This window comes from Argiope bruennichi, chromosome X2, assembly GCF_947563725.1.
Source record: "Argiope bruennichi chromosome X2, qqArgBrue1.1, whole genome shotgun sequence".
NCBI lineage: Eukaryota > Metazoa > Arthropoda > Arachnida > Araneae > Araneidae > Argiope > Argiope bruennichi.
This window is the reverse complement of record NC_079163.1, coordinates 132,802,038-132,815,807: the sequence shown is the minus strand read 5'-3', so window position 1 is coordinate 132,815,807 and position 13,770 is coordinate 132,802,038.

Sequence of the window (13,770 nt, the reverse complement as noted above, 5' to 3'; positions counted from 1 at the left end):
CTTCATTAACATTTCAATTACTAAACCCTTTAAAGGGCCATTTTTTTCTAGTCGTATTATGTTTAAATATTTTTAGGCTTGAGATTAGAATAAGAAAAGGGATTCATTTAGCTTATTACATAAATTTAATTTGATTAATTCATTAATTTGGTTAATTAATAATTAAGTGACATACCAAGACACATCATTTTGTGTGAGATAAAGAACTGAAGCATTTAAGTTTGTCTTTCTAAAAAAATTTGTCAGAACTTATGCCAACCTACATAATTTCAGACAAAGATTGATAAATTTGGTGGGAAGCATACTTCCCACGGCCTTACAAAGAATTAATATAAAAAATGGGTTAAGAACATAAGTAAACAAATCTGGAATTTAAAAAAAAAACAAGTAAAATTTTATTAACTATGCAAAAAAAAGTTCTCCCTTTCTTTTTAGAAATTTCACTATCTAACGCTTCCAACTGTTCAATTTTCTCATTAGAAATTTTTTGCAACTCATTAGATTTTTAGGAGTAAAAAGTCTCTGGCTTGTTCAATTTGTTGAACAATAGCATTACATTCACTTTCAGCAATTTCCTTTTCTAAAAGAGATTTCTTTTTCCATAAAGAGACTGATCAGATTCAGTCTTTTCTGTATGCGACTGGCAGCAATTTCTTTAGCTTTTTGTTCCTTCAAAAATAGGTGATATTTTGAATGGGCTGCCGATGCTGATAATCTCAATTTTTATCAATAAAATTCAAAAAAAAAATCCTTTCATAAAAATACATTTATAAATTGGTAGAACAATCTTGCGTTTATTCCTTTTCAAATAACTTTTAATTTATCTTTAAATTTGTTGGGAGAAGAATAGAATAAATGACTAATATATATATAATGGTATTTCTTAATCTAATTCAAATCCTAATTAATATCCAACTTTTAAATAATTTCACCCATATTAACTTCATGCTAAAATGTTCTCTTATTTCCTGATAAAATTCCACTTATTTTATTTAATTAATCCTAGACGAGTTCTGTAAAACTGCTTTAATCAGCAAGTTCTCACCCTCCGAGTGAAGGGACAAAAATCTGACTTGCTTAGCAAATTCTCTTAAAAGATGCCTATATTTCTCTTTCCTAAATCGACACATGTCAAAGAAATCCACATCAGAAAATCATAGTATAATATCACCGAAGAGAAATATTTCGCTCTCTTTTGCTCTTGTGTCGCTCTATAGATTGACGTATCTCGTTGCTTCTATCTTGTACGTATTATGCCTCCCGGGATGAAATAAATCGAGTTTAAAAATTCAAAAATGTCTTCGCTCTTCGGCTACGAAACTGCTTAAAAAATGTGTTTACACACACACACATATATATATATAAGGAAATTTTAAAATCTAAATTAAACCCTAATTAATTTCCAAAGTTTTATCTTAATTCAGTCCATATTAACTTCATTCTAAAATATTCTCTTATTTCCTGATCCAATTCCGCCTTTTTTATTTAATTAATTCAACACGAAATCTAAAATTGCTGAAATCGAGAAGTTCCCACACTCCGAGTGAAGAGATAAAAAACTGTCAAGCCAAGCGAATTCTTTTTAAAAGATACCTAAATTCCCCCTACTTAAATCGATACGCGTAAAGAAATCCTTATCAAAATCTCATGGTATTTAAACATGGGGGGAAATATTTTCTGTCTCTTTTTTACGCTGTTCTTTCGCTCTTGTGCGCGCTGTGAGCGGACGCAAGTCCGCCCGTGCCTCTTGCACATACATTATGCCTCCCGGGATGGAATAAGAAAACGAAGTGAAATTCGAAAGTGTCATCTCTCTCGTCGACCTCTGCTTTAAAAAATTATGTTTATATATATATCACTTAATTTATTTTTAATTAATTTTCTTTTTTTTTAATCCTAAATTAGTCCGTTACTTTATTCTAAAGTTTTCTCTTACTTCCTGATCCAAATCTTAATTAAAAAAAAGGGGAATCCATAACTTTTTTTATTGCCAACACGTACTCTAAAAATTGCCTTTTCTTTGTTTAACACGTTGCAAGAGAAGAAATAAATATCCCTGGCACCTACGCAGTTGTTACAAAAATACCAGATTCCCTATCCTAAGTCGACATATGTCAAAGAAATCCCTATCGCAATCTCATAATAAAACCACTAAAGGGGAAAACTCGGTTATTTTAACTCTTGTATTCTTGTGAGAATGAACATATCCTGCTTTTGTTCTAGTGTAAAATCTATGCCTCCCGTGTTAAAATAAACTGTTCATTCAAAAAGTTTCTTCTTTCCACCAATCAGTCAAAATTGTGCTTATATTACATATATATGCAAAAAAAGGACATCGCAAAAAGAATCGAGCTGTTATAGCAAAATTCACTATACATATAATGGAAAATTGTTCCATTAAAATATTAATGGAACAATTTTCAAGGGCAAGACATGATGGTATTATTGAAATAATTAGCTTAAATCTAATAAGGTATTTCATTCTAATATCAGCCGGCGTCCTGGCATAGGGGTAGCGCGTCTTCCCCGTGATCTGGGCGTCCCGGGTTCGAGTCCCGGTTTGGGCATGGTTGTTCTTCTGTTGTGCTATCTGTGAGATGTGTGAATGTGCCCTCCTGTAAAAAGGGGTTGTGCAAGCGAATGAATGATGCGTGAGTGGCAAAGTCGTACTCTTGGCCCTAGTTGGCGCTGCTATAAAAAATAAGAGACGTTCCCCTCAGGCTTAAATCGCTGTCTTCGTAACAACGGGCTTGTCAGTGGCAAGTGCCATAAGAAACAAACAAACAATTCTAATATCATTATAATATTCATAATGCATCAAGCAGAGTGGGAAATTATGCTTCAATAACTTTAGATTTGCTCGCCAAAATCTTAATATATAGACCTCCTAAGTTTCTTTAAATAAGCAGGCAAATATAAAAAATGCTTTGGTTTCTGTAGATGTTGATAATAAGTAACAAACATTCAATTTTTATAGAGTAAAAATATAACATTTTCTTAAATGCATCAATAAGCAAACAAGTTTCACGCTTCTATCTACAAAATTCGAATGAATATGATTATTTCCAAATTTAGATGATGATATTTATTTCAGAAATGCAAATTTATTCAAATTGAAATACAAAATATAATGTTACGAATCTGTAATGCTGCTTCCCAGCATAGTTGGTTCCACCATCGGAAAGAATGTTTTACAGTCATCGGTATTGGGCGGAGTCCGGTGTCGCGTCGGAAGGTCCCGGAGCTTGGCGACGAATTTGGCGACTTTGGCTCCAAAATAGATTATACCCGAAACATCGAGAATTTTCCCGACCGTCCAGTAGGAACCGAGTTGCGCCTCGAACGTTCCTGATTGGTTGAGAGGCTTCTAGCCCCGCCTCCTAATGCCTATAAAAGGAAGCAGTCCTGCCGCTGCTGGGTCGTCGTGAATTGGAGTCGAAGTGTAGTCGGAATCGACAGCAAGAACTGGCTTTCCAGAGATTAGCAGAGTAGCAACGGAGTCAAGTGAGTGCTGAATTAAGTTGTGCGCTACGGTCTGCATTCGAGTCTGTTGTGTGTTGTCTGCACGTCTCGGCTGAAGATAATTGTGTGCTGTATATAGTTGTCATCCTTGTGCTGTCCTGTGTGTCTTCGTGTAAATAAACGTCGTTGTTTTATTTTCTACTGCCACCTGCTGATTGAACGTTATCCACACCACATAACTCCCACTATCCAAACGAACCCCGGAAATTTCGGAACATTTGGTGTCAGGAGTGGGGTAGTGATCAACCGTATATGGTGAAAACGAGATCTCAGGCTACGATGGCTGATAGCGGTAATGGTGATTTACTGGCTCTGTTGGCTAAGATGAAGAAATCTATCGAAGCTGGACAAGAAAGAATGGAGGAGATGAAAGACGGATTGGAGAAAGAGATGCGTTCCGGTCGAGAAAGAATGGAGGAGATGGAAGCCGGATTGGAGAAAGAGATACGTTCCGGTCAAGAAAGAATGGAGCAGGAGCTTAAGAAGGGCATCGCAAGTGTTAAAGAGGAATTCTCCAATATCATTCAGGAGAAGATGAATGCAATTGAAGATAAGGTGACTTCATTTGAGAATAAGGTAGTTTCAGTGGAAACTAAAGTTTTGAAGATGGAAGAAAGTATTGACAAGGTTCGAGAAGACATCGGAAAGGAATTTGAACAGAAATTTGGGAAGGAGATTGAAAGCCTGAAGAAGCATATTTCCCATGAACATGAGGATTCCAAAGTGATATTTACACCTTCCCTAGCGACGATTAAACTCTCGACATTCGACGGAAAAATATCCTGGCAAGTATACAAAACACAGTTTACTATGGTAGCGGAAGCTAATGGATGGAATCCTCAAGCCAAAGCGTTTCACTTGGCAGCTTCGTTAAAAGGAGATACTGCCGACATCCTTGAGACTCTTACGGAGGAGCAAAGACATGATTTCCAAGCTCTATCGAGTGCACTTGAGCTGAGGTTTGGAGAGAAGTGCACTAAAGAATACAGCCGATTGCAGTTAAAGTCCCGCTATCAAAAATCGGGTGAAAGTCTGCAGGAATTAGCTGCCGATATTCAGCGACTTTCACATTTAGCATTTTCCGATTGCCCAGTTGAGACACGTCAAGATCTGGCTCTCCAGCACTTCATCGATAGTGTGCGGGACCCGGAAACGCAGAAGGCTCTTAGACTAGCAGATGTCAAGTATATAGGATCTGCTTTAGTCTTTGCACACAAAATAGAGGCTGAACAGCAGGCCACACGCAAGGACCGACACCCAATCAGAGCTGTCACTGCTGCGGATTCGGACTTTGATTTCGTAAAACAGATTGAAGATCTGCGAAGAGAAATTTGGAGGTTAAAAGAGCGCAAAGGTGGCAGAAGTACGGAAATTCGGTGTTGGACTTGTGGTACAGCCGGGTACGTCCGTAGGAACTGCCGGGTTTCTAGAAGTGGTGGAAATAGTCAACAGCCCCGTTTCAAAGTATTTCATATCTCATCCATAAGTGGCGGTGACAATGGACTTTACGTGATAGGACAAATTGGTGACATCTCATGCAATATGGTTGTCGACACTGGAGCCAATGTGACCATAATAAGAGAAGATCTGGCACGGAAATTAAAATTTAACATAATCTGGACGCCGCCCTGCATTACTTTACAGGCAGTGACGGGAGATAAGATTTATGATCATGGGAAAGTCAACCTCGCTATACGCTTTGGAAATATAAACTACCACCATACGGCATTTGTAGCAGAAATTACCGACCCTTGCATTCTCGTACTAGATTTTCTACGGAAATACGACTTTAAACTGGACTTCGGAAATAGTAGAATGAATTCAAAATTTGAAGACATCACTCTTTTTGGACTACACGCTGAACTGGAATCCAGCCAGAAAATAATAGCTAAAACTGACATCTTCTTATCGCCTAGGACTGAATGTGTAATACCCGGTTTGATAGCACATAACCGAAAATTCCGATTTGGTGTAATGGATTATCCTGATACAGACCATGCCAGAGCAGGAGTGTTGGTAGCTTCGTCCGTAGTGGACCTCTCAAAGTCAGTCTTCCCAGTGAGAGTGGCTAACATCAGTGATAAGACAAAGATTATACAGAAAGGAGAGGTGCTAGCAACTTGCACTCCTGTCACTTGTATAGACCGGAAGTGTAATAGCCAGGACGTTTCTTCAGACGATCTAGTCCAAAATTTGCTGCAGGATACAGATTTAGATGAAAAACAGAGGTGTGCTGCTAGAGAGTTGATAAAAGAATTCCAAAACTTATTTTCTCGAACATCTGAGGACTCTGGAAGGACTCAACTAGTAAAACATCGAATTGATACAGGAGAGCATCCTCCTATTAGGCAGCACCCCAGACGACTACCATTCGCTAAACAAGAAGAAGTCCAAACACTAATTAAAGAAATGCAAGATAATGATGTAATTGAGCCGTCATCAAGTTCTTGGGCATCCCCCATCGTCTTAGTAAGGAAGAAAGATGGCTCTACTAGATTTTGTGTGGATTATCGCCGGTTGAATGATGTCACTAAGAAGGACAGCTACCCTTTGCCAATGATAGATGACACGTTTGATACACTTGCCGGCAATACCTGGTTTTCCACCCTGGACCTCAAGAGTGGGTATTGGCAAGTAGAAATCCATCCGGAAGATAAAGAGAAGACGGCTTTCACCACAGGACAGGGGCTATGGCAGTTTAAGGTTATGCCTTTCGGCTTGTGTAATGCGCCAGCAACATTTGAACGCCTTATGGAAACAGTTCTCGGAGGGCTTTCTTATGAAGCCAGTCTGGTTTACCTCGATGACATCATCATCATGGGGCGTTCCTTTGAAGAACATCTTCAAAATGTTGGACGTGTACTGCAAAAACTGAAGGAAGCTAACCTGAAATTAAGCCCGTCCAAGTGCCACCTATTCAGGCTTGAAGTCACCTATCTTGGGCATATCATTTCGGCAGAAGGTGTTCGAACACACCCGGATAAAATATCGGTTGTAAGACACTGGACCTGCCCGACGGATGTTCACCAGCTCCGGAGTTTCTTAGGCTTAAATACGTATTACCGGAAATTCGTGAAAAACTTCTCAACAATCGCCAGACCACTCCATAAGCTGACCGAAGCGAAACAGAAATTCATCTGGACGGACGAATGTGACAACGCCTTCAACAAGCTCAAAGACGCCCTAACATCTGCTCCCGTCCTGGCCTATCCTGAAATTGGAAAGCAATTTATTCTGGATTCGGATGCAAGCCATGAATGCATCGGAGCTGTGTTGTCCCAAGAAATAGATGGACAGGAGCGTGTCATCGCCTATTTCAGTAAGTGTCTGTCCAAACAGGAAAGGAATTATTGTGTGACCAGGAAGGAACTTCTGGCTATCGTAAAGGCCATAGAGAGCTTCCACCCTTACCTCTACGGTCGAAGGTTTCTGCTTCGTACAGATCATGCTTCATTAACCTGGCTATTGAATTTTAAAAAGCCAGAAGTTCAAATAGCCAGATGGATACAGAGACAACAGGAATATGGCATGGAAATTCGCCACCGAAAAGGATCAGCGCATGGAAACGCAGATGCTCTTTCGAGAAGACCATGTTCGGAGAACTGCAATTACTGCTCTAGAGTTGAAAAGAAATTTGGCATGGTAGAGCCTGTAGTTCGCCAAGTTACAACACCATCAACGTCAGAATCAGATCCATGGGGTGACGAGAGTGTCCGGAAAAACCAACTAGCTGATCCTGAAATAAAACCAATAATTGAATTTAAAGAGTCAATAGGCGGGAAGCCTAGCTGGCAAGACATCGCCCCTTTCCATCCTACATCCTGGGAAACGCATTAAAGGAAGACTGCAGCTGTATAATGTGGGGGCACCTTTCGAACGAATAGCTTTTGACATCCTAGGCCCTCTTCCTAGGTCATCAGATGGCAACAACAACATCCTGGTTGTCATGGACTACTTCACCGAATGGCCTGAAGCTTATCCCATTCCCTATCAAGAAGCCCCAACTGTTGCAGAGATTCTAGTTCAAAACTGGATTTAAAGATACGGAGTTCCTCTACAGCTGCACTCTGATCAAGGAAGAAACTTCGATTTGGCTGTTTGCAGGAGACTGTGTGAAATACTCGGCATCGACAAAACTCGAACTACGGCTTTACATCCTCAGTCAGATGGCATGGTAGAGAGATTCAATAGGACCATTCTGAACAGTCTCTCTCCTGGTGTCTAGCAATCAACAGGACTGGGACAAGAAACTGCCCCTTTTCCTAATCGTCTATAGAAGTGCCGTTCACAAGACTACTGGCTATTCCCCATCCCAAATGCTCTTCGGACGTGACCTTCGTCTGCCTGCGGATCTACTGTTCAGCCGGCCTCCAGATGCTCCCTTGGTGCCTGAGGAATATGTCGAGAATCTCCGGACACGGATGGAGGAGGTGCATCATCTGGCCAGAGATAGGATCGGCATGGCTTCAGAGAAGATGAAGACCCGATACGATGCTAGAGCAAAGGGACACAATTTCCACGAAGGAGACCAAGTGTGGTTAAGGAATCCGAAACGTCGCAAAGGACTTTCTCCGAAGTTGCAGACCAACTGAGAGGGTCCTTATACAGTCCTTAAAAGACTGAATGACGTTGTAGTACGGATACAGAAATCACCACATTCAAAACCGAAGGTGATACATTGTAACAGGCTAGCCCCTTACCTTGGCCAAGGCGATTAAGATCTTTTCAATTCAGACCATGGTGGACCATTATATGATAAATAATGTAAATCCTTTATCTTCTTAATTTTGTTATTTTAGTATTGCAATTTATTTCTGTATTGCTCATGTATTTTGTAAATATTTACGCTGTATATCATTTTGAGTATTTGTTATTTATACTTGCTTGTATGAATATGGTAATCCTGTAAGTAGATGCCTCTTACTCAGATATTGTACTGCCAGGGACGTGCAGTCCTTAAGAGGGGGGCAAAGTCTGTAATGCTGCTTCCCAGCATAGTTGGTTCCACCATCGGAAAGAATGTTTTACAGTCATCGGTATTGGGCGGAGTCCGGTGTCGCGTCGGAGGGTCCCGGAGCTTGGCGACCATTTGGCGACTTTGGCGCCAAAATAGATTATACCCGAAACATCGAGAATTTTACCGACCGTCCAGTAGGAACCGAGTTACGCGATCCATGTGTTTTGGATAACGATCCAAAACACACTGCGATAGTTACTAAAACATGGTAGCTTTATAATGCGCCAAGACGCCTTGAAACTCCACCACAATCCCCGGATATAAATCCAATTGAAAATTTGTGGATGCTATTGGATGCTCAAGTCCGAAAAAAAAATATTACAAGTAAAAAGAGTTTGAAAGAAGCACTCATGGCAGCTTGGGAAGAAATAGATCAAGAAACCACCAAAAAGTTAATAGAATCAATGCCAAGACGTCTTGAAGCATTAAATCTTAAATTTCTATAAAATAATTATGTTTAAAATTTGTCACTAAGTAAGTGTACAAATACTTTTTTTGTATAGTTTTTATATTCATTAATCAACTAAAGTTTATTAAATTGTTTTTTTGTTGATATTTTATTATTATTTTACCTCACTAGAATATATTTCTGCAATTTTAACTTAGTTACCTTATTATATTTTGCTATAATATTCCAAAATTGAAGTGTACAAATAAACATTTTGTCAACTGTATAATGAGATTTCGATAGGGATTTCCGCTACAAGCGTGGACAAGGTAGGGGAAACAGAGGGAGATTTTAAAAAAGAAATTGTCTCGTCAGCGGTATTTGTCCCTGTACACGGAGTGTGGGAAATTTAGGCATTTAGCCGATTCAGCTATTTTACAAAGCTACTCTTGAATGAATTAAGTAGAGAAAGTGGAATTGGATCACGAAATAAGAGAATATTTTTTAAATGAAGTTACTATGGACTAAATTAAGATAAAATATTGGAAATTAATTAAATTGAAATTAAGAGTTTAAAATATCATATATATATATATATATATATATATATATATATATATATATATATATATATATATATTAAAAGCAAAGTAACGTCAAATATATAGAAGCGATAGATTGTGAATCCAAAGGAGAGTTTAACTTCCTGAACAGAACCCATAATAAGTCAATAGCTTTCTAATTTAAATTATGAGACAGAAAATATATGATTAATATAAAATCTTATCTTTCATATGTGCTTTTACAGCTACTCCTCCCACATTAGAAATGTCAAATTCTGTGGAACACCATGAACATTTCTTTTTATATTTATTTTTGGAAGTCTTCAACCATACAATAAGTCCACAGTGAATTGAGTACACATCTTTCCATCACATTGTAAAAATTTGCATTAAAGTTATATGCAGTAAAAATATATAAATAATTTATTGATAAAAATGTTAAAATACACTCATGTCCAAAATTAAGGTCACAAACATAAAATCTGCGAAAAATGAAAAACTATTCGCTGTGTTGCCCAAGACTGGTGTGTTCGGCACCAGAACAACCGGGCTTTTCTGTTGGGTGAAGTCAAAGGGACGCACTCAACTGGTCACCGGGCATAAAGGGCCCTCTCTGCTAGTTATCTGTATACTGTTTGTCTGGAAATTCTTATTCCAGACGCAGCAGCAAGGTCAAGAGCAAGTTGAGGAGCCGTTGTCAGCCTATGCCGTCGTATGCTTAGTACCAAATAGCGATCCTGTGCAGGCGTCTTTGTTTTGTGACGGCCTTGGCCGGCCTTCCTGGTTCCAGTACCACTTGTTTGGAATTGATTCCGCAACCTGGACACCACTTTCGATGCCACTTGTAATCATCGAGCCACCTCCGCTTGAGACTGCCCAGCTTCATGCCTGCCAATGGCTCTCCATCTCAATGAATCGTCTAAACGATTATGAGAATTCATTCTCATTAGAAACATGTTAATTTTTTTTTTTGTTTTAATTCAATATTCACGAAATTGCAGACAAAAATCCCAGATGCCTAAACGGTCTAATTTCAGTAGTTCCTCAAAAACTAATGCTAAACAATATTTTTTCCCTCAATAAAGGTTAATATCGTGTTGCCGGTCCTTCACAATATATAAAATATGATTTGTTTAAATTTTACTGGTAGCCATTTAGAATTACTTTGAAAAACATTTTTGTGACCTTAATTTTGGACATGAGTGTATAATAAATATTCTGCAAAGAAGTAACCACGGAACAAAAATGAAACAATTCAGGTTAAGTCAAAGTTAAACCAGCTGTACATACGTATTTCCGTCACATAAATTATCCCCGAAATGCAGCTTTATTATTATTATTATCAATGCAAACAAATAGAAGATAAAAAAAATTAAACCAATGAAATATTTTTTTTTTCATGCATACGTACAGACATACCATATACTATTATAGATGAAACTTTTTCCAACCTTTGAACTCATTAATGCAAATGAATCAGCAACCAGCATCACTTCTCTCTTCATGGTCAGTATTTTTCATTGAAGGATGAGACAAAACAAAGAAAATTTATCCCTATACCAGGGCAAATCTAACTTCCGGAAAATTTTATATTATTCCCAGAAAAAAAATAAGCACCTTTGTAAAAAAACTTTTAAGACGCTTATATGAACCATAAAAAATAAGTAGTTTTTAATAACTTTTCATGACAATACCTGCAGACCCTGTAGAATATAGCAAAAGCTTTTATCAAACTCTTTTGAATGAGCGACATGTAAAATAAGCGATTTGGAGGATTGTTATAATGTCACATAGGCCTGAATCAAATAGGTCAAACTCATAATATGCTATATACAGGGTGTCTCAAAAACCTTGACCGCGGCTTTTATTCCTTCGATATTGATCATAGACATATACTGTAAATTACAAAGTTGCGTAAAAAAGGTGTAAAATGTTATGAAATCGATTAAAAGTTTCAGGGGATTAAACTTCAAATAATACAAAATTTTAATTTATATACGGACTCTGTACAAAAAAAAAAAATTCCCACTGAATAAAATGTGCCCCATCCTCTAATAAGGTCATGTACAAAATTTCGGCAATTTATCACAAAAAGTCTCAAAGATATGAAACTACATAAATGCTTAAACCACTTTTCGATGGCTGGATACGAGTTCGCAAAGAGGAAAAATCATGTCGGATGTTCGTGTTTTAGGGGTCGTGCACAAATTAACAAAGAAAGTAATGATTGAATAAATAAATAATAATTTTGCTATTTATTGGTTCAAAAGTATTAAAAATGTGTAGAAATAATAACTTAAAGGAAAGATTACATAAAGGAAAAATTACATAACTTAAAGGAAAAAGTACTTAAAGGAAAGATTACACAAGTTTTTTACAATCTCATTGACTGTGCTATTTTTAAGCTATATTCTGTAGTTCATGATATAAAATTTTACAGTATTTTTCAGGAAGCATAGATTATACAATTTGTATTTAAAACTAAAGATATAAAGCATATTTTATTTCCTTATGATGCATTCCTGCGTCGCGTCATCTGCACTGAAGCTGTAAACATTTGCATTTTAATTTGTGATTGACCCTTCACCTACTTTGTTTTAACATATCTTTGAGAGTTTTCATAATAAAATTCTAAAATTTTGTACATGGCCTTATTAGAGGATGGGGCGCATTTTACTCTCTAGGAATTTTTTTGTACGGCGTCCGCATAAAAATTTAAATTTTGTATTTTTTGAAGTTTAATCCCTTGAAAATTTTAATCGATTTCATCACATTTTGCACCTTTTTTTAAACAAATTTATAATTTACAGTATATGACTGTGACCAATATTTAAGGAATAAAAGCCGCGGTCAAGGTTTTTGAGACACCCTGTATACAATGGGTAAAAAATGTTTCCATATGCAGCTATGATCGTAAATAAATGCTTAATTTGCCACACAAAACCTTTTGAGCAGAAAATGGAAATTAAACAGATTCCAAACAACTGCATATATTTATAAATACTTATAAAGAAAATATTGAGATAATTAAATAATAAATTTAAAAAAAAACAGAAAATGCCAGTAATGAGGAGCAAAAAAAAAAAAAGAGTTTCGGTACGGTATTTTCCTAGTATAATAAAGATCATTTCATGTTAATCAAATTATATTTAATTTTCGGTTAGCCCTCCTTGGGCCTTTACAACTTCTCTTAATACTAGTTGCTTAGTTTCCAAGAATTTTACAGATATTTCAAGTGAAACAGTATTCCAAATCACCTAAAGTTCCCTTTAAGTTGTTCTGAAAGTCATTTTTATTTTATTCACAAATGATTTCTTCTGTTAATGTTCGATGAAGTTTAAATTGGAACAAGGAAATCGAAAATGAAGCTACTATGTAACACGATAGAAGAAGCGTTTAGAATCGTTATCCTACTAGAGAGTAAATACAGTTCTAAAAGAAAATTTTTATGCCCTTATTCAGGCGTTTTGCTTTAGAATATCAAGATAAATATATCTATCCATATCTCTATGAAACATAAATTGCCAACACTAATAACATTCATATACCCTCACATCATGAATTTGATAAGTTCTATGCAAATTCTTAGTAAACATCTATCGATTCGATTTTTTATAGATCATAAGGCAACTGTTTGGCATATGAATATTAAAGTTTGACTCTTCACTAAAAGGACCTGTTCTCAAAAAGATAAAGCATTACTTGCACGCTTTTTTCGAAACTCGAGGCTTGTTTTTCTGATACTTAAACAAGGCTTCTTATCTTTTTAATGGGTAAATAATTTATATAATTCGTATCGAATACTTCATCATACTTAGTTAACAGTTTAAGCGCCATATTATAACTGTTTTATTAATGATATTTCTCACTATCTAAAGGGTCATGGTAATTATTTCGTTAACTCAGCAGCGATTTGAAATGTACTTATTCGTAGATTATCTTAAACTTTATACGTGAATTTTTTTTAATGCAAACGGCTTATATTCACGAGTCTTTCGAATGGATCTTAATCTTCAAAAGTTTGAAGTTCATGGTATTTTTCAATAACATAGTACTACAGATTTCGATTTATTAATTGTTACACCAATTTTATTCATAGATCATCCATCAACCCGTAACAGAACTACCAACTCATAAATTTAGAAACTTCCATTTTAATGTAATCAGTTACAAACTAGATTTAAATATTGATACCATGCCTTCGTAACGCTGATATATGCTCCTGTTCCAAAAATATCCACTGGGTCAGGTATAAAAAGTTTCAGGAATAATTTTAATAC